Source organism: Macrosteles quadrilineatus, unplaced genomic scaffold (genome assembly GCF_028750875.1).
Source record: "Macrosteles quadrilineatus isolate MER2022 unplaced genomic scaffold, UCM_ALF_1.0 Scaffold_5__1_contigs__length_97177068, whole genome shotgun sequence".
NCBI lineage: Eukaryota > Metazoa > Arthropoda > Insecta > Hemiptera > Cicadellidae > Macrosteles > Macrosteles quadrilineatus.
This window is the reverse complement of record NW_026542598.1, coordinates 90957213-90978072: the sequence shown is the minus strand read 5'-3', so window position 1 is coordinate 90978072 and position 20860 is coordinate 90957213. Positions and strand designations below refer to the sequence as shown.

At 30.5% G+C, this 20860-nt stretch overlaps 1 long non-coding RNA gene across 1 annotated transcript; it reads left to right on the top strand.

The window, feature by feature from the left end:
* Positions 1-368: 368 nt before the first annotated feature.
* On the top strand, positions 369-19932 carry LOC128994890 (uncharacterized). Its single transcript, XR_008490922.1, has 3 exons — positions 369-436; positions 14939-15021; positions 17130-19932. It is a non-coding gene; the product is annotated as an uncharacterized LOC128994890 (long non-coding RNA).
* The last annotated feature ends 928 nt before the right edge of the window (positions 19933-20860 follow it).

Below are 20860 nucleotides of genomic sequence, written 5' to 3'. Positions count from 1 at the left end.
TAAGAATGAGAATAATTAATTACTGTCACTTACATACTTTTGTAGGCTGCTTGCACTGGTATCGAAAGGTAGTAGTTACAGTGATCACCTTCAAATCTGAAGGTCACCGGTTCAATCCCAGCGGAACATATGCTGAACTCAGATTCCATACGTTATTTAATCAATTAATTATGCTCTCCAACCAAAGGTTGACCAACATTTGGAGACTGCCATACAAAAACAACTTAAAAGAAGCCAATAATAATAAAACATGAAAATCAACGCTACAAATAGCTGTATGATGTTGGGCGCCTCGTGGAGGAGGTGGCGCCTAGGGGTGGACTTGTGGGAGAAGAGGGGGAATAGGGGTGGAATGAGGTAGTTTACAGGGCGCAGTGTACCCGTGTTAGGGCGGAGGCTAGCTCGTCCCGGCCGTAGCGCCTAGTCAACTAAACAGGTACAAAATACAAAATACTATTTAATACACAACCCCTACACGTATACTGTGTTTAGATTAACCATTTTATTATTTTTACAATAAAATTACATTTGTGCATACAAATTATTTATACATTTTTTTCTTAATTTTTAGCGTTGATATAAACGTAAACCAACTCAATGATACTTTTGTTTATTTCTCAATATTGAAAATGCAAACAGAATATTCGAGGCTAAAGAAGTGTTAGAATTTGATTTCTGGGAAATTAACTGTCAGAAGTTCTTTGGTGCTCATTGATAGGAAAATTGAATGGAAGTAAAGCGTGTTCAATCTATTTAACAGGAGATTGAAACGTTTTTTAGTTTAATGATTTTATTTTTGGTTTAATATCATGGGTTATGCGTGGAATATTGCTAAAATCATAGATAGGCTATTTATTTAAAAATCAGTGTATTTAGCACGATATTAGTAGCTACGCCCAAAAATCCTACAATATTATATAATTATTAATTGTTCCTGAGAATTTAATTTTTCAAGACATTTTTTATGGGATTTAATATATTTTTGGCGCGTTTGTGAATATTTTTTTCTCTGTAAAACACTTATGGTGAAAATTTCTATAAATAAAATATTTTACAAACTGATTAGACAATAATCTATAATAGTCAACTAGAAAAATACACAAAATGTTCTATACTTAATCAAGTAGGTGGGTTCTCTGTAACCGCCTATTTCCAGCCTTCCTAATTAATAGATTGATACCATTGAGGTGTTAATCTAAAGCTTATAGACTACGGGAGAGACAAATGGTAGCAAAATAGGTAATTTCCTCTATGGCTTTGCCCCCATTGCGTTTGATTTATTTATAGAACTTGCTTCAAAGGTCCTGTGATGCTGACAAACTTCTTCATAACAGTTTTAATGTTTAAAAGCAAACAGCTGATACTTCAGTCGAATGTTTAACCACATATCGTAAACAAAAGACAAAACTGTTAATGACAATTGATTTTAAGTACGCTACATTTGTGAAAAGTTCTACCTGATTGAGATAGGTGTACTCTTTAAGGTGTAGATTTAAAATGAACCAATTTAATTTACTGTAAATTAGAAGTGTTATTCACCTAGTAAATCAAACACGACAATCTTTTAAAATTAAAAGGATACGAGATTACTTGTTTTGCATTGGAATCGAATTTCAACCCCTAATAAATTACGCAAATCGTGGACGGGTCCCCTCGTAGTTTGAATAAATTAAGTTCACTTGGTCAAATACTATTTTAGACTTTAATTGTTCACCTGGGATTTTTAAAGGAATATTAACTTGTATATCTCCATACCATACTTAATCATTAATTTCCGTCCAAAGGCCTTAATAAATGGAATTTTACGTTTATATATAGATTTAGTACATTAACTGTGGCATGGTGAATACTTGGGATTTTCTTAAAAGAGGTACACGCCGTATCACCGTATTGATAATTTTTTAAAGCTTTACAATAAAATATATAGTCCGTTTTTAAAGAACGTGCATACACTAAAAAAGTAGTAATTATTGTAGTTCTCATGTCAAAGTGGGGTTCAAAACGCCTAAAACACACATTTCTTGGGAAATGTATTTCTCGTTCTAGGCTTTTACATTTATCAAATTTATCAATTTATAAAATTGTATAAATACATAAATGTTCGAGGTAGTATTAATATAGTTTTTGACTTTATTATATATGTTCCCTTTCACGATTGATATCCTATTAAAATTTTAGATCGAATTGGACTACGGTATAAACCATTATTGTATATTCAATTGCTTCAATTGCTTGGAAACTATAAAAATAATTTCTTTAACAACTATTTTGGGAAAATTAATTTCGCTAAAACATTAAAAACCCCGGGCAATCGAGATGTTTGCGGTGAAGCAGCATTTTCAAATATTTTATCTCTAAATATTTTAATCAGCAGACCAGAACATCTCTTTCATTAACTGTAACTGAGCTTAACTCTGTGGATTATGAGTTTTGAAATAAATCATTAGAATATGTATTAAAGTATTAACAAGTATTGAGCTATGGTTTAGAGAAATATGTGATACAGATTATATCTAAGTCGAATAGCAACAAGTTGATTGTAAACTAACTATTCAAATCACGTCCTTGACAAAAAAATTTTGGTTTAAAACATATTTAGGATTTTCGATGAAAGGGTAAGACAACTACATAGCTTTAGGTAATATTTTTCCGGAATACAAAAAGTACGATTACTTTATTAATATATAAACCTTTTATCTAGTCCAGTTATCTTACAAACGTTTCCTTAAAATTTCAGTTTTTCTTCAAAACTAAAAAGTTAACAAAAGTTCTCTATGCAAGGGAAGGAAAATAAATACTTTAAGCTGGCTTAGTAAATATCAATTTGTATACTTAACTGACACAAAAAATGAAGTAACAACGCGAGTTAAACTTTTTTTAAGTGCAGGCTATTAAAAGAAAGCCGTGTTTTTTTCTTAATTCCAAGTCTGTCCTCTATCGGGCTGAAACTTAATGCTTCAAGAACATTCGAACCAATCGTAGTATCCTTACTTTGTTCTTTTTTTCATGTACAATATGTGGAGACGATTCAATATTCTAGAAGTCATACTTAATAAATTAATGTGTCAATTATTTTATTAAAAAATATTTTACTAATTTTAAAAGTATTTTACCTATTCATAAAACAGATTCAAGTGAATTTTATTTAAATGTTTAGAACAAATAAAGTGAAAAAGCTATTTAAATATATAACTTACAATATAGACAATGTTTAAAGTGATTAAGGATTCAGAATTTGTAGTTACGTACACAATTTTCGCTCAAGTATCTTTATACAAGTGAGGATAAATATAGTAGTCATACTCCGAGCTGGATCAATAACTTTACCATATGCCCATTTGTTTATCTAATTGTATGATCTTTTAAAAATTAATATTATTTGTATGTTGTGTAATTATGATTGTAATTATTCAGTTACAAAGATTAAAATTGTCAACATAAAATTGGCATTCATAAAAACCCAGTGAAACGCGTCTTTTTTAGGACATGAGTTTATATTCATGGTTATGTTGATGACCTAGTAATAAAGCTGATGACACACACAAAACCCACACAGGTACATAAGCAAAACGAGATACTGTATACAGATGTGATATTTATACTCCATTGTATAACATTTCAAATCAAATTGCATCGAATTGTGTGACACATGTATTCAAATACGGCATTACTAAACATGAATTTATGAATAATATTTTAGGTCTCTCATCCGCAGAAAACACTCGCTTTAATTGTTGTATAATTCCTTTAAAACTCTTTAAAAAAGATATCTCACAAAACAAATTTTAAAAACTGTCAATTTAATAATCTAAGTATCAGGAGTAGCATTTTTACTAGTCTAATATATTTCCCCAAATTAACAAAAGTGAACAACTACGCAAATGTGAATAATAAATATACAGCTCAACAGTACCTTATTGAAGGAGTAGTTTGAACCTGCATGCATTCTTCAAGCTTTTCTTCAGAACAATCTAATGAAGACCGAATAGTTTATATTACTGTTACCCAACTTAATTTACACCTTGTCTATACAAAGTGACAAAGTGAATGTGATCAGGTTGAACATTCTACGTCAAAGGTTTCCAAACGGTTTCTTTGGAGTTATTATAACAAGCGAATGTTAAGGGTTTGTTAGGGTTGGCCCTAACAAACCCTTAACATTCCATTAATGACGTCTCAGCTTCGTCTAATATTAACTTCCAATCCCACTAACTGTATCCATCCACCAATATTGATCAGATCCGATTATGTATTCATCGAATTTGATGTTTCACTTTAAAGTTTATAGCTTTGACAATACCTGTATACACTGTATAGTGATGTAAGAATTCGGTCGACAATTAAAAATGTGACTTCTTTAGTTTTTAATCAAATAAAAATTATAATTTAAAACTTTTCCCTCCTTCTGTGAGCGAAAATAAAATTTTACGCAAACGTGATTTTATATAATTTTCAACAGTTTAGGCAACAAAAAATAATTTATTTTTGTCTCTGATTGCATAACAACAGTTTTTTTTTGTACTTTTTCAGAGTTTAGAAGTATACGATTACAGTGCCAAACAGATTTAATAGTTTTAGTTTACAAATTTCTAGCAGAACACATATCCATATCTTATGTTTCCCTATATTTATCTAAATTCGTAAACACAAATATTCTCATTTACAGAAACAAACACCTTTGAGAAACTTCATGAAATTTCCATTACAAACAGGGCATCTTATGTTAGCCTTTATTAATCAAAACTCAATCGTATCTAAAATTCATAAAAACAAACATTCTCTTTTAATTCTCTTTGTAATTCTCTTTTACAAAAACAAACTCCTCTGAGAAATTTAAATTAGTTACAGAACATATTCAAAAGCAATTAATTTCCCAATATGCTTTAATTATTCTGGTGAAACAAAGGCTAGTTCTTGGAACCGAACTATTTTGGTATAACCAATTATGTGCAACAAAGCGTTTGAAACTGATCAGATTTAGGTCAAAGGTTCATAAAATAATGAAGATATTTTGATACATATTATAGGAAAAAATATTCATTTTCAACTAAAACTCGTTATCGGGCGAGAGTTTCAAATATCACAAAGTCAATGGAAATGCTTTGACATTTCCTACGAGACACAAAGAACTTTTTTCTCCTTATGGATTAATTTTTACAAATATGTTCAAAACTATATATATTTTTTCCTAAAGAAACAAAACTGTATAACAATTTTAACTACGCTTAACTTAAAGGCTATTGACAACTAGCAAAAATCATTACATTTTTAATAGACAAATATTTTGTTTTAAGCTGGGACAGATACTAGTATGATTTACATTAATAAATATTTTTGTAAAATATATTTATATTTTTTTGTAAAATATTTGTTCAATTCTTAGAAAACATTCTACAGTACTTGTTTGTAGTCAGCTAGCATCTTTCTGTATTTAGCTTAGTAATATATACGAATAGGAACAAGTCTATTGATTTACTTTGATTTTATTAGTGAGAATAATAACAAACAAAACAATTGTCCAGTAACCATTGAATATGTAATTAAAACAATATAGCAATTCTTTTTGCACTGTGTAAATGCACAGTTAAGTTTGCATAAATACACACGAAGTGCATATTATTTTTGCAGTATTTCTAGCGAAATGTAACAGGTTAATTTTGTAAAGTGCCATACAGTTCCGAAGCTCAATATATTCCGTATACTTGAATGTTCAGCCATAAACAAACTCTCCTCTCGTGCTGGAAGTTGGAATAGTTATTTGTGTAACTAGTGGTGAAAGTGGCACTTTGCTGCACACGAGAGCAATGTTTACGCACGAGCCGCAGGCGAGTGCGGAATGATCTCGAGTGCAGCAAAGGCCTTTTTCACTCGTGTTACACATTATATTTTTCCTACAGTCACTATAAAGCATATAAATAATTAGTCTTTCAAACACTATACAACACGTTTTTAGGTTCAGCTGGCAACACAAATGGTGCCCTAGAGAAAGTAGTACCCGCGGTCCGTATCACTCCGCTATTTTTCTTCGGCAAGAAATGTGCTCCGCGTTTTGAGAATATAGTTCCGTATGTTTTTGTAATTTGAAGTGGTTTCCACGCCTAAAAAAATGCTTTAAAGGTATTTTCTTGTTTATTAAGATCGTAGGAATGTTTTAAAAACGTTTAAAAGAAAAGTCCAGAAAGTTCAGAAATACCGAAACTATATACACGAAATGACAGGTTAAATCGTAGTTATAATAGTCAATCAGCTGCTCATAGTATTATTATCTTTAAGTGTTGCCAACCTATTTCCAAGCGTACACGGATTACGTGCATAATAGAACCACGCTGTTTTGTGTTGTTTCGTTGGAATCCTGATGTGCGGCAAAGTATAAATATGCAGCAATTAGCAGCTGCATAGTGTATGGCCTCTTGTTGTGGGGACATTCTTCTGGATGTCAAAACATTCTTCTCCTGCAGAAAAAAACTGTAAGGCTGATCGATTCTGCTGAGTACCTAGAACATAGTAGGCCTATTTTCAGCAAACTGGGTATACTGACTATTTATAGTCAGTATATCTTGCTCAGTTTGACCTACATTAAAGAGAACAACTTGTCCCTTACGAAACGAGCAGAACATCACTCCTACAACACCAGAGGTAAAGACCAACTCGATGTGCCATTCTGTAGGCTAAGTAAGAAGAAAAACTGTTTCCCGATACTAGCAATGAAACTATATAATGCATTGCCAGCTAGTACCAAGGATCTTGATCCCCGCAAGTTTAAGCGAACAATTGGAAAATGGCTGAAAAAAACACCTCTCTTCTCTATTGAAGAATTTTTTGAAGAGGTCAAAAAACCATAAATCCTGCCGCCAATCTGTAAATATTCAAACAGTAAATTCAAGTTTAAGTTTTTATTTTTCTTGTGACGATGGACTGCATAGTTCTAAATATTAGTTTAGTTAGTATCGACTCAATCTATCCAGCAACTGCTGGTCAAAGATGAAGAAAAGAAGTATGAAGTAAGAAGTATGAAGTAAGCTTTCTGTACTATAAACAGTACAAGGAAGCCAACTTTGTCGGGTGACTGTAGGAAAATTATTTTGTTTTTGATCTGAACCGGCGTCAACAGTTTTTTATGTTTCCCTCACCATCAAAGTTGATTATTGCAGTTACTAAAGAAGTTTTCAAAAAAGAAACGTTCAAGATATTTCTATAGTTTGCAGGTGAGTGGATTTTTGATAAGTAAATTTGTATCAATGTTTTTAAAATATTTTTGATAAGACATGAGAATATCTTGAAGCAAAATTATTAATTTAAAGAGTAAAGAAATTGAAGAAATACATGCGAAATCAAACTTCATCTGTTAAAAATGTGTCATTCAATCATTCCCATTTCTCATATATCTGAAAAATTTCTCAATTCAACGGAAAATCAACAACCTATCATCGACACATCAATTAATACCTATATGCACTCATTCCCGTCGGTTTCGATACTGTACTTTATTGTTTATCCTAAGATTTCTTTACTTAAGCCCTAATACTTCTTCTAATGCTTATCCTCAAACACAATAAGATTTGAAGAACTTGTTTTAAGATCTTCGATTTATTTATCTATACATGCCAATGGCTTAGTCAATACACATTCGATCTAATATTGAAGACAAAATGGTATTAACACTTTTTTTACTATCTACGTTTATTTTTCTATACACTACTATTATAATAGTAACAAAAATATTTTCCTTGTGTAGTATCAATTTTTAAACCCGTATTTTTGGTTCAAGATTCCTGATACTTATAGTATCTTCGTCTCAAATAACCAACATTTACGATTTTTACAACGAATTTTCTATTTGAATTTTGTTTTTTTGAATAGTTTATACCACATGAAATTTAGTAAAACTTTAAAACTGACAAAAAATGCATAGATCTGTAACAAATTTTTCGATTGCGTTTTTGAAAAGGGGAAAAAAAAATAAAAAAATAACAGATCTACATAAAATAAAAATAACTATTTGCATATTTAAGAAATATTGTTTGTGCAGTTTATTTCACTTAATACTTAGATTTATCTTGCTGCTCGAAGTAATAAAATTGAATTAGCGTAATAGTTTGTATATATTGTACGTAGTGACAGCAAGTAATCAATACAATACAGAGTGCAAAATTTTTTTATATAGACAATTCTAAGCTATTCTTTAAAAATATCTTAAATGAAAAAAAAACATAAATTAAAGAAATATCTTTGAACCAACCTGATTTAAGCAAACGTAAAATGTACATACGCTAAAATATTGTAATTTATATGATGAGTTAAAAATGTATTTATTTTTACAAGATGTTTTAAAGCGATACATAAAACAACGGTTTCTATGAACTCTGCCGTTAGAAAAATCGCTGTCATTCTCAGGCCAGAGAAGAATCCCTCTTTGCTTCTAAAATGTGATATTTTCTCTCCTTATATTTTCTGCACAATTTCACCGTTTCATTCCTTTTACTCACAGCCATCAATGTTTTCTGTTGTTTTCAGCAAAAAGGTCCCACTTGATGAAAATTACTTAAAAGGAATACAACTTTTTCTCATACTGATGCATTTCAATTAAACATTGTATACAATTTTAAATAACAAAGATTGTCATTTCATTTCATAATCTTGAAAATGATTCACAAAATTTTAAAAAGTAGTTCATAAATTGATTTGTTGATTTTCTATTTCCTACTCGAATAATTTGTACATGCAAATTTCAAGGAATAATGTAATTGTAATTTTTTTATGAAATATAATTTTTCACACGACACGGACACAACAAATTAATTGTAGTAGGCCTATTAATCAATATCAATACTACAATTCTGGAGTATAATAATGTATATACAAACAACGTGCTAATGACGATGTGTTACAAACTATAATGCACGTCTCAAACACACTCTTGCACCACCTTTGAAACCTAAAAATTAAAACTAATTTAACACTCTATACTTTGTTTACTTTAATAATTATTGTAGATAACACGAATATGACATCAGTGTTTAAAACGAACTAGTTGTTATGATAAAGAATATATAGGATATTTAATACCTACTTTTAACATGAACTTATGTAATCATATCATAAAAATATACTGTATAAAACAGTGGCAGTTTCAATGAACATATACATGTTAAAATAATCATAGAGTCACTATTTACTGTATCTTTTTGGTTTATCATAATACTTCGATTACAGGTCACTATTGATCACTTTTCTTACTGAGTTATCAGGATAATCTGAAATTATAAACTATATTTATGTGTTATTTCCTATGTTAGAATCAACGGTACTTCAGTATTAAACGGAGGCCACATTCTGTCAGCTCGCTGCGGCGGTTATGTTAGGTTGGGTTATCGTAAATATTATGTGTGTAGGACTTTCCTCGCTTCGTTATGAATCGAACGATACTTTCTATTATGAACACTATATATTATATATTATATATTATAGTACGGTAGATTATTCGAGTCATTGACTACAGAGTCTCCTGTTTCCAGGGATGGTAGCTGAATGACGTCATGCCTGTGGGTGGCCGAGGTGGGAAGGTTGGAGGTGTTCAGAGCTACGGAGTGAGAAATGGTAAGTGATTTGGACTCGGAATAACTGGACTAAGAACTCAGTGAAGACCCAGGAGATATATTGTCTTACTTCATCTCCACTACAGCAGTTGATATTGTCACTTTTAAGTCCTTTCGCAACCCCCTGCTACTGTAAATACCCTTGTACTGTACTGGCTTTTTACAGGCTAGGAAAACATTTTCAGTATTGGAGGTTTTTTAATTTATTTAATGTAAGGTAAAAAAAAAACTCTTACAAAATCGGAAAGCAGAACCTGTTCTTAACATAGTAGTGATAGCCTATTAACATAGTAGGTTAAATAATAATGCTTGGAAAATTCCACAAAGAATGAAAAGCCTCGAGATTGTTAATCAACTCATTGCCTTGCTACGTATCGTAACTCCTTAACATCATGATACGTAATAGTTAACACAACGATTGGGTAAAGATAGTGTTAACGAAACGAGTAGAAAATTTAAGGTACGAGCCTTGGCGAGTACACTACTTTACCTACGACGGTGTTTTAATTACTAAAAATCACTACTCATAACTTCTAAGAGAGGTTATGTTTTTGTTTATAACCTCTAATTGCCACTGACAGTGATGCAACGAAACGTTGTGTCAAATACTAATTGCACCAAACGACAATTAAATTGGCCTAAACAGCTGATTAGTTGAATTTCGAATCATTACAATTTAGCTTCTCCTCTCTCAATCCTTGAACCTCATTGGTCCGTTACCCGTGTTGTTATGAGTAAAACTATGCTGTTATGAAAGTAAACAATGCTGTTATGAGATACTTTTCAATTCTACGAACTGTACTGAAACGGCTACTTTAAAAAACGGTCGTAGGTAAATAATTTAAAGTGATTTTTGAGATAGCTACAATTAACTTAACCCCAATTTGCTATTTGCAGGCCAGAGCTTATCGGGGATCAACGAACAGATAGTATGGATGTCCATATGTCTGGCCATCATCATCGCCATCTTGATAACTCTCGCATTGTGTTATCTGCTGTACGAACATTGCAAACAGAAGAAAAATCCCCAAAGATGACCAAGGCCTATACCCTTGGCTGGGCCGAGGGAATACTACATAAATGTATAGAATTTGAAAAAAAGTGTTTTTGGGTTTTTTTTCTCTTTGACCTACTCTATTATGCTGTCCCAAATTTTCTGTTAATTTTTCATACTTTTTGTTCCTTTGCTACTCCCTCGTCTATTATTCATTTTTTATTTTATTTTTAGTCTCATTTATCACTAATTTATCATATTGTATAATGTACTTTTTGTTATACGGTTTTAAATATTTGTATTGTATTTTAATGTTGTTTGTATTTAATACATTTTTATAAATGTTTAGGTGTATTTAGAACTAAGTTTTTGTATTCATATAAAAATATAATTACTCAGGTACTCGTTTGTCTAAAGAAAAATAGTTGTATATAAAAAGTTGTTGTAGCTAATAATTTTATTTTAAATGTTAATTATACATAAAACAAAAATAGTATTATTAATAAATGTTCAGAGAAATAATACTTCATAATTTACCAGCAGTAACAGTGCATAAAAATGGTATAATTTATCTTTGTTAATCGGTGGTAAATATTTATGCTATTATCTTCAATGTATATGTAAATCGTTTTAAATGTTATCGGATTAAGTAAAAGCTACGGTTGAAAAATCATGCAATCGTGATTATATTATTTATTATTTATTTATTATTTAGTTAGCCCGTAATAGAATTGTTATTATTATTTTGTTTGTATGGTATTATTACAAATTACTTTAATTGTTTAAACTCCTTCAATATTCGTGATTCCATATTAATATTGTCTATATTGAATGTACCATAGAAATCTTGATTCGGAATTTTTACATGTCGAATTTGGGGTGTGTTTAGAATAAATTGAAAGAAAAGTATTATATTTTCTTTACTTTTTCAAGTTTAAATCATGTATTTACTAAACCCTACAATCTTCAGGTCTGTTTGGTTTTATATTTGTATAATCCTCTAAATATCTCCTAAAACTTTACTTAATTTTTTAAAGCAATTAATTGCAATTGTATTTTTAAACACAACCTAATGGTCTATTAATTTTAAAATCCATAGGTTAACCAATGTAAGCTCTCTAATAGGAAAAAAGTAAGTAGCTTATGACTTTTTTGTTACCTTAGGCCTGGTAATCCAATAATGGTGTTAATTCGTCAAGATAACGCACCAATAATAAATAAAACACCAAAATAAATATTATTATAGGGTATTTTGTTGAGCGATTTTCAAAACCAAATAAGAATCGTAATAGCTATATTAAATTAGTATATAAGAATAATTTTGGGCACATGAGAACCTGGGGTAAAAAAAACAATCTTAAGTACTTATTCATCTTTTGTAGTGTAATAACACGCACGTGAAAAGCTTTGTCATAGTTTTTTTGTGATTCTTTTTTTATATAAATATGGAGTTACATGTTTTGAAGTGCGGACCAACTTAAATTTGTAGCCTTAATGATTTTTAAACATTCAATCAGCATAATTTTGTTAATAGTTCCAGTGAAATAGACTCCCTAACCATGTATAGATCTATTGGTAATTTTAATTTGGGCCACAACACCAAAAACCCACTAAAGCCATTGAAAATTTTTAATAAAATTCTGATCAATAGTCAAAATTGGGATCTTCTATTGGACATCCTTAAACAACGCTTACTTTAAAGTTACTGTATTTTAAAACACTCATGGTCATGAAACAACGATTATAATAAGTTCAACGTCTACAACTAGGTGTTCAATTATAATTTTCAAATCGCTCAGCAAAAACTGGTATACATTGTGACTATGTTGGACGTGGATTCATTGCCGTAAAAGTGTAAAAACGTAATTAATTTTTACGAGGTGCACTAAGAAAAACAAGAACCCATTTCAATCATAGATGATAATATGACTCTAATTGTAATGGTTATTGTTGGAGTGTGTAGCTAAAAAAAGTAGCTAAACAGAATAGTTTTGCTGTACACAAATAGTGTATTGTAAGTTTTAGTATAGTTGACTTGATAATAAGCCTCATCCAGGCATTGATGTTAGATTGAAAAAAATAACTTTACTACAATAAATAATAAGCGTTTGTAATACTGTTTGATAACAATGTCAAAATATTCTAATTAACAGTTTTAGTAGAGTGCAATATTGTGTATTTTTACGATTAAATAAATGTTATTGTAATAGTTGGACTTTTGTGAAAATAAAGTATTTGCATTTTAAACCTTTTTCCATTTACCTTAATTCCAACAGAGATTCAATTACATTTTAATTGAATAGTTATATTATAAACATTAAAAGTTGCAAGTCAAATAGTTAAACGTGATGCCTTCTATAGCAGTGTACGTTTTGGTGTTTTATGAACAATATATCATAGATTTATCATTATATTGTTTAAAAGAAAAACATAAGTTTTCAGTTAACATGTTCCATTAAAAATATGAGGTAAACGGATCAAACTGATAACACTATTGTAAGGTAACAACAGGGTGAAGCAATGAGAGCACCCCAATTTTTCATTTTCCTGTCACATGATAAGTAACACATCAATGAATGAACAGCTGTGCTTAAAACCTCGATTGTGAAATTATCCTCAGATATTTGCCAAAAAATGTACATCTTTTAGGTTTTAGCAACAAAAGACTCATACGTATCTCAAATATTTTTGTATAAATAATAATATTGCAGAAAATCATAGGTCTAGTTATAAGACCAGGTAAACAAAAAATCAATTACTGGTTTTGATACAAAATTGTAACTAGCCTTTTTCAAAAGTATGAACTCGTGAATCAATATTATGAGGAAGATAAGTTTATGTTAAGAACTTTGTTCTATGAATGTTATTTTGAGGTTCATTAGGCGAATTCAAACTTGCCAACTTTGTATTGGGAAATGTCTTTGTTTAAACAAAACTACTTTATTGTTAAAGGTTTATTCTTTGAAAAGTCTCTGTCAATCATTGAGTTGCTTAATGCAAAAACCAACTTGAATTAATTTCCTAAAAATATTAGTTTGATTTACAAACGTAAATTAGTACAAATATAATAAAACACTTCTTTTAACAGTTTTAGGCACATCTTCACCTTCCAATAAATTTAGACTAGTTAGGACAACCATTATCAGATTTTAACTCCAATTTTGACATTACATACAATTATTCCAGAAATACTCTAAGCAATTTTGCTTACCCAAGCAAAAACACAATTCTATACAATTAGTTTCCCAAGCAGATGTAAATACAATTGGTGAATTAATTCCACTTGTACTTGTCTCAAAATCATCAAAAAGATTTTAAGGATTTCCAACATAACAAGCACTGTAATTGCTTTTATTTTGAATACAATTATCAATACCTCTTTAAAAAAGGGCGAGAATCGTTTGAAGATCCAAACAAAATTGACAAGAGGGATTCAAATGTAATCTTCATCCATGATACAACTACAACAGAACGGATCTAAATATGTAAGACTCAAACATCAAAGAAGAACGGAGTGAGAAAGATCACCTGTTTGCAGGTTTACCACCTGAAAAGGAAGAAAGATAAACATTCTTCCTCTTACACCGCACTCGATTTTTAGTGCAATGATCGCAAGATTTATTTATTATAAAACACAGGTATAATATGATTTATTTTACCAATACATTATAATTGTTTCACGCAATTGCAACATTAATATTTTAGGGGTGTAAAACTATGTATAATTTGTCTTAAAATTATATGGTGTACTCTTGGTATTTTTATGACATTTAATGTGTCATAAGAGAAGCTTTATTTGATTGTATTACAAGGCTTTAGATTTTAGATAACTTATTTCGGGAGGAAACGACAACATTTGTGTTTTGTGCGTAAAATAAACAAGGAGAACAATTGTCCTAAATCATAAACAACTTCTGTTAATAATAAAACACAGTATACAGAAGAAGAGATGTTAAAAGGTTATACAAACAAACTATTGCAACTGCAACCGACCTTGTTTTTTTATTATTTTTTTTTTTTACTGAAGCGTAAACATTTGTGTTTTGCACAGATTAAATAATTATTTAGATAGAGTAATCTTTGTTGTATTCAGCAGTAGCTTTGTTTGGAAGAATAGAAAATACCGCATATTAAATCAAGAAAATATCGAAAACAAGAGGAGATAATTGGTAATTGACCTAATTAGTTTAGAAGATTACAAAAATGCCAATTTAAAACTTATGTCAGGGATTGATGTCAGTTGGAGCCTTTAACATGATGACAAAGGCATTATGTCAGTAATCCTTGGTTCACAAGGCATCCAGATATCCGCACACTTATTTTATAACTACTGATGTCTGTTTTCCAGGGTCAAGACGGTACAGGTGGCAGTAATGGCAGTGGGGGGCCGAGTGGCAGGGAAGGGCGGGGTAGTGTCCAGGGTTGGTCAAGGTATGTTCCAAATATGCCAAAAAGATATATAAATACGTTAGAACAATGTATTGTTTTTCACAACAATGATATGTATAGGGTACTGGTATCTATATATTAATAGGCAAGCATGTTTCTTTAAAACCTTTTTTCTCAGCTCGTGTGCATCGTAGGGAAAATCTACGCATACCGTTGGAAAGCTATTTTCCTGTAGGTGTGCAGAATCCCTTTATAAATTTAAATAGGCTCAAAGATAAGCACAAAAAATAAGTTTAAAAGTTGTAAAAAATTAACATGGATCTTATGCGTTGCTATGCTGGTTACGAAATAACAACGAAATATAAACAGAAAATCAAAACAAATGGAGGAAACTCCAATCACATGTTTTATTTACAGTGTGGGGTGAAAATAGTTAAGTGAGTACATTACATATTTTTGGTCGAGTTTCGACCACTGGACGACCTCTCGTAATATTTAAATATCTAGTGTAAAAAAACAGCTGTAGTGATTTTTTTTACTCCAGTTAACAATTTGTGAATGATAATCTCACAGGGAATACTACTGAAAAGAAAAGTACTTTATTTATTGATAGTATGATTTATTTTATGGGACATAAAAAAGGTAAGCTATAAGCTATAAATTCTAATTTAATTTTCATTCTTACACTGGTTACAGTTTCAAAAGGATTGAATGTATTATTCACAGTCACGGCTTATATGAATCTCATCCGACAAGTGATATTGAGTGTGATAATCATTCAAGTGATATTGAATAGTAAATAGGAATAAGCGGAGGATTTACATATGAATGTGATACAAAGAGACGTAGAGGTTTTCTTGGAATGTTTTCTTTAAAATATGTTTCATTGAATTTTATTAATTGTGACATACCTAGGCTATTTTATTGTGTCATGATGATGACATTGTAGTTATCTCTTTGGCTTCTACTTAAATTTGATACTAAAATATTCATCTGCCTTTCTAATTTCTATTAAATACCCCTTCGACACAATTTAAACTAATTTTCTTTACTGTGTAGTTCTGTTTACTAAAAAACGTACAAAACGTCAGATAACACAACGCATTGATTTTTTTTTTAGATAAAAGAGTGGCAGTGATAGAGTCCATACACTTTGACAGTATTGATAAATGGTCAGCTATCATCTACAGTGTTCAGAAATGAATTCTTTCCCACGGTACATCATCAGAATGAGGGTCATAAATCACTTTCACATCCATCGATTTATTTTTCAAAGAAAGTTTTTTGAGAAACACCAGCATTCTCTGTTCAGAGTTTTAGAGCATCATCTAAAGTAAGATTTCTTAATCTATCAAAATACTCCTTTCAACACGTTTCTAAACAAACAAAAAAAGGAAAATAGTTAAGAAAGAAATACATTTTACAAGTGTTTTCTGACAACTTGTCAGAAAATAAGACGAGTTGACTGTTTAATTTAATGGAACAAACTTTTTAAAACTTTTAATGATTCAGGTAGTTAGGATGTTTGTGATACATTTTATTTTCAGATAAAGTATTTTCCACTAATAGTGTATCTAAGTGTAACTGTTCGGAAGGTTGCTTGTTCAATCTTGAAAAGGTCTAAATATGAATCCAGAGAAATGGTTTGAAACAGGATCGAACCGTCTTTGATTGGGCTTAAAATAAATTATCCCGACTAAAGTGTTAACTGATCTTAGCCAGTAAAAACCTGTCATATAATTCATTCAACATTGATTTTTCACATGAATATTAGAACCGAATCGTTTTGAATTATAAACATAAATAATTGACGTCGTTGGCCCGAAAGTAAACATTATTAGCATTTAAATCCAACAAGCAATAAACGTCCAAACCAGCTGTTACGGCTATATCGACATTTAGGCCAGTGACGACATTTAATTATGTTTATGGTCCATACAATTTCTTGTAATATTTGTGATTGTTAACTTCTCCTTGCCTTGTGGTATGTCGGCATCACCAAAATTCAATCACGCTTTTTCTTAAACTATAATAACAGTTTTCTGAACAAATTTTGTCAAGTTTGTACCCGGTTTTAGGCTGTAGGATAACCCATTCACTAAGTATAACCTATTCCTTCAAGATGCCTAAACAATGCATTGTACTTCCAGGACATGGCGTTGCCAGGATCAACGAGGACATAATCCTGGTGACGCTGGTGGTGGGAGCCATCATCCTGGTCCTGATATCCCTAGCGCTCTGCTACATCCTGAGGGAAGAGTGCCAGAAGAGGAAGGGAGTCTGGGTGTCTCCCTGACGAAGAGCTTGTCCCTTTATACCCTCGGGATCTTCCAAGGAATACTACATTGACGTCTGACTGAAGCGATGAGTGGCTTGTAAATAGCACAATGTATAATACTTGTAAAAACTACACATTACAGTAGGGTCCCGATGGTCTGAATTTCTTATAATCTGATAATCCATCTTAAAACAAAATCAGCATGTTTTAGGGGTACAAAACTGACATATCTAGTTTATAAATAGAGGATTAATAGTTAGGCTTACTGAAAATGTATATAATTATATAATTTCAAGATAGACCGTGTAATGAACGAAATAGCACAATGTTGAATGTTAGTTTGCTAGAAATGACCACGTAGTTTAATTAATTGCTCGAATATACTGGCAAATGTGTTAATCGTGCTGTGACACTTGCACCAATCCTTTTTTTGTGACCAACAACAATACAACTTAAGCCTCATTGAGTTTAGTTGATATAAATATTGTCCTGAAGGTAGATTAGTGCGAATCTGAAATGGTGATGAACATTTTTGCAAGTTCAACAAGATGGTCGTCTACCGAATACAGAAATTTGGAAGTCTAATATAAAATCCTACATAATATTTGGAAATAAAGTAAATACAAAAACTTCAAATGAGGCGTCGAGAGGCCAAGGGAGATATGTGACTTTTAAAAAAATGTTGTCATGGTAACGGGTTTTGTTAAAAAAAGGGTGGAATTTCAACAAATAATTCACTTATATCCCTTGGCCTCCAAACTAAACACCTAAGAGCTGGAAGCCAAGGGGTATAAGTGAATTTATTTTTATTTTTATTTTATTTTTTATGACTATGAAAAAAATACAATGACATTTTTTAAAAAGTCACATATCTCCCTTGGCCTCTCGACGCCTCAAATACACTTGAAACATACACGTACAATGATGAAGAAGTTATTTATTATTGTTTTAAATTGCAAATTATTTTAGTGTTCAAAATCATTAAAATGTCATGATAGTTTGAGTAATCTTTCATCAACTCGTCCACAATTTGTCTTTTCACTGTGCCATGTGCCATTTTATGTTATGTACGTTGTAGTTCATACCATCGGGACTCCACTGTACTTGAATCGAAGTTGTATACCTACATAAAAAAAATTACTTACAACATTTAAAAATTATAGTTATGTGAATTATTATGTAAATGTTTAGAGAATGTATCCAAACGTACCATCCTTTAAAACTACTAAGACTTTTATCATCAATCCCGTCCGTTAAGAAAATTGATATTTTTATGTTCAATGTCAACCTACTTAACTTATTTCTTTAAAATGTAATGATTACAAATTTATAGTCCAAGGGAATGTAAAACATAGATTCATGGTCAATTATTAACTATCATTGTTGAAGGTTTCTACGAAACTTAAATTCACATATGTATACGTTAAAACATTGTTAACTTAAATTATTTATTGTATAGATATTAAGAGGAGAATTGTAATATTAATTTATGTAATGACGATTGCTGGTATAAATTATAAAGTGAATTGTTATAACTAAATAGATCGCCGATGGATGCCGCTTGTGCAATTAAAGAACACTGTATTGCATTATTAATCATAATTTACATTTTAATCGGGTATACAATGTGATGTAAATTGTTCAGTAAACCATTTGTGTAAAATTCACATTTTCAACATAAAAATAGGTATGTAAAATTATATTTATACATGTTTATAATTTGTGTTACTGTGTTTTGGTTACTCTAATGAATCTTTTATTTGTTATATGTTTTGGACAAAATAGTTAGTAAATACAGATGGTACTTGTTTATCCTAAAAGCTAAAAGTAATAACAGTTAACTCGGAATTGAAATTATGGTAGATTTAATGTATACCAGTCTATATTAATTCAAAACCTCTAATTTAATATCACAAATTTGTCTTTATAAACCTAGAGTATCCGTTGTTTATTCCAAGCCATATATTATGTCTTCCTCCAAAGTGTCATATTAATCTTGAAACATTTTTGACAACACCATGTAAATATATATAATGCAGGGCTTCTTTAAACACTTATCAATATAATTTAATTTATACTGAACATGTTTACAAAACATATATACCAAACATGTATAAAATATTTGTGTACAAATATATATTTAACATATAGTAAATAAATGCAAAATGCATAAATAAATAGTTGTACTTACAATATACAATATAATATATACAAAAAGTCGCGCCCCTGCTTTGTTGCTTTACAAATACAATTTGGTCACAGGTAATTTTGGAATCAGATTCAAAAGTTTCTAATGACGACCGATGGAACTGGTTAAATTCTATATCCATTGAAACACAACATAATATGGTAAAAATGTACAGTACAAAGGTAAATTATATTGAGTAGTGTTGAACGGCATCTTGTATTAAACAGCACAAAAAACAATATTATGCATTTTAAAAACTCATTGATTATACCTATTTGCACTGCCAGCGCAGAGCCCATTTTTAATATGAATAACTCAATACAACTTTACTTGCATTTAATCTGGCATATAGAAAATATGAATTTAATGTGTCTTTACATATTTTATCGTTCTACTCTAATCTGTGATTAACTTAGGTGATTGTTCCTCCTGTAGTTATAGTGGAGAAAGTGTATTTTATGTACGTAAATATATTAAATGCACAATAATTATATACGAACAATACACGTGATTTATTTTATACCTCACAATCATAGATTTAGTAGATTTCTCATCCTTATGGAATGGAACAGATGAAGTCAATGTCATCGTTAGTTCTGTCCGGTGCACTGTAGAATTCGTGTTTTGTTACAGTTTGTTTCTTGTTATTTCGGTAATTTAAAACCCCCGTTAAACCAAATAAAATGATATAACCATAAACAATAACTCATCCCCTAGTTATACAGGGTGTCCATAAAAAAACGTTTTATTTTTGAAAATGAATCCTCATACTAAAAGGAAGAAAAAAGTTTGTGTGAAGGCATGTTTGAAAATGCATATTTACCCAGATATCCGCCATTTTGTGTTATATTCAAAACTATTTTTATCCGTGTGGTTTTTTATTCGATGATTATGAAATTTGGTAAGCATGTTAAAATTCAGAAGACCTATCATAAAAAAAATAATAAAGTTGGTCCGATTGTAAATTTAAAAAGGGCGGCTGTTTGAATTTGTATAACTAAAAAATAAATAATTAAAAAACAGCTAATTTTCAGTCTTTCCATTTGGTCCCTTAGTAAAATCTATATATCGGTTGATAAAATAAACAAACAAGTTCTCACCGAGAATACAGTCAGAGATGGAAAAGTTGTAGATTCCCTCCATGTACTTTCACCATTAGTTTTCCTGTAGAATGAGAGAACAGACTTCATTTCAGACAAAACATATTTCTTTTCCCAAGTCCATCAGTTATGTTCTGGTCTGATTATTATAATACGAAACTTCCATCTAGAGTAAGATAAACATCTTAGAAATTTGGGTCTTTAAAAATGTTTTGAATATTTTATCTTTATTTATGAATTTATTGAACCAAAAATGTGTTGTTTATGTTTTTAGTGCTCAATCTTTGACTATAGATACACTGATGTAAAATTATA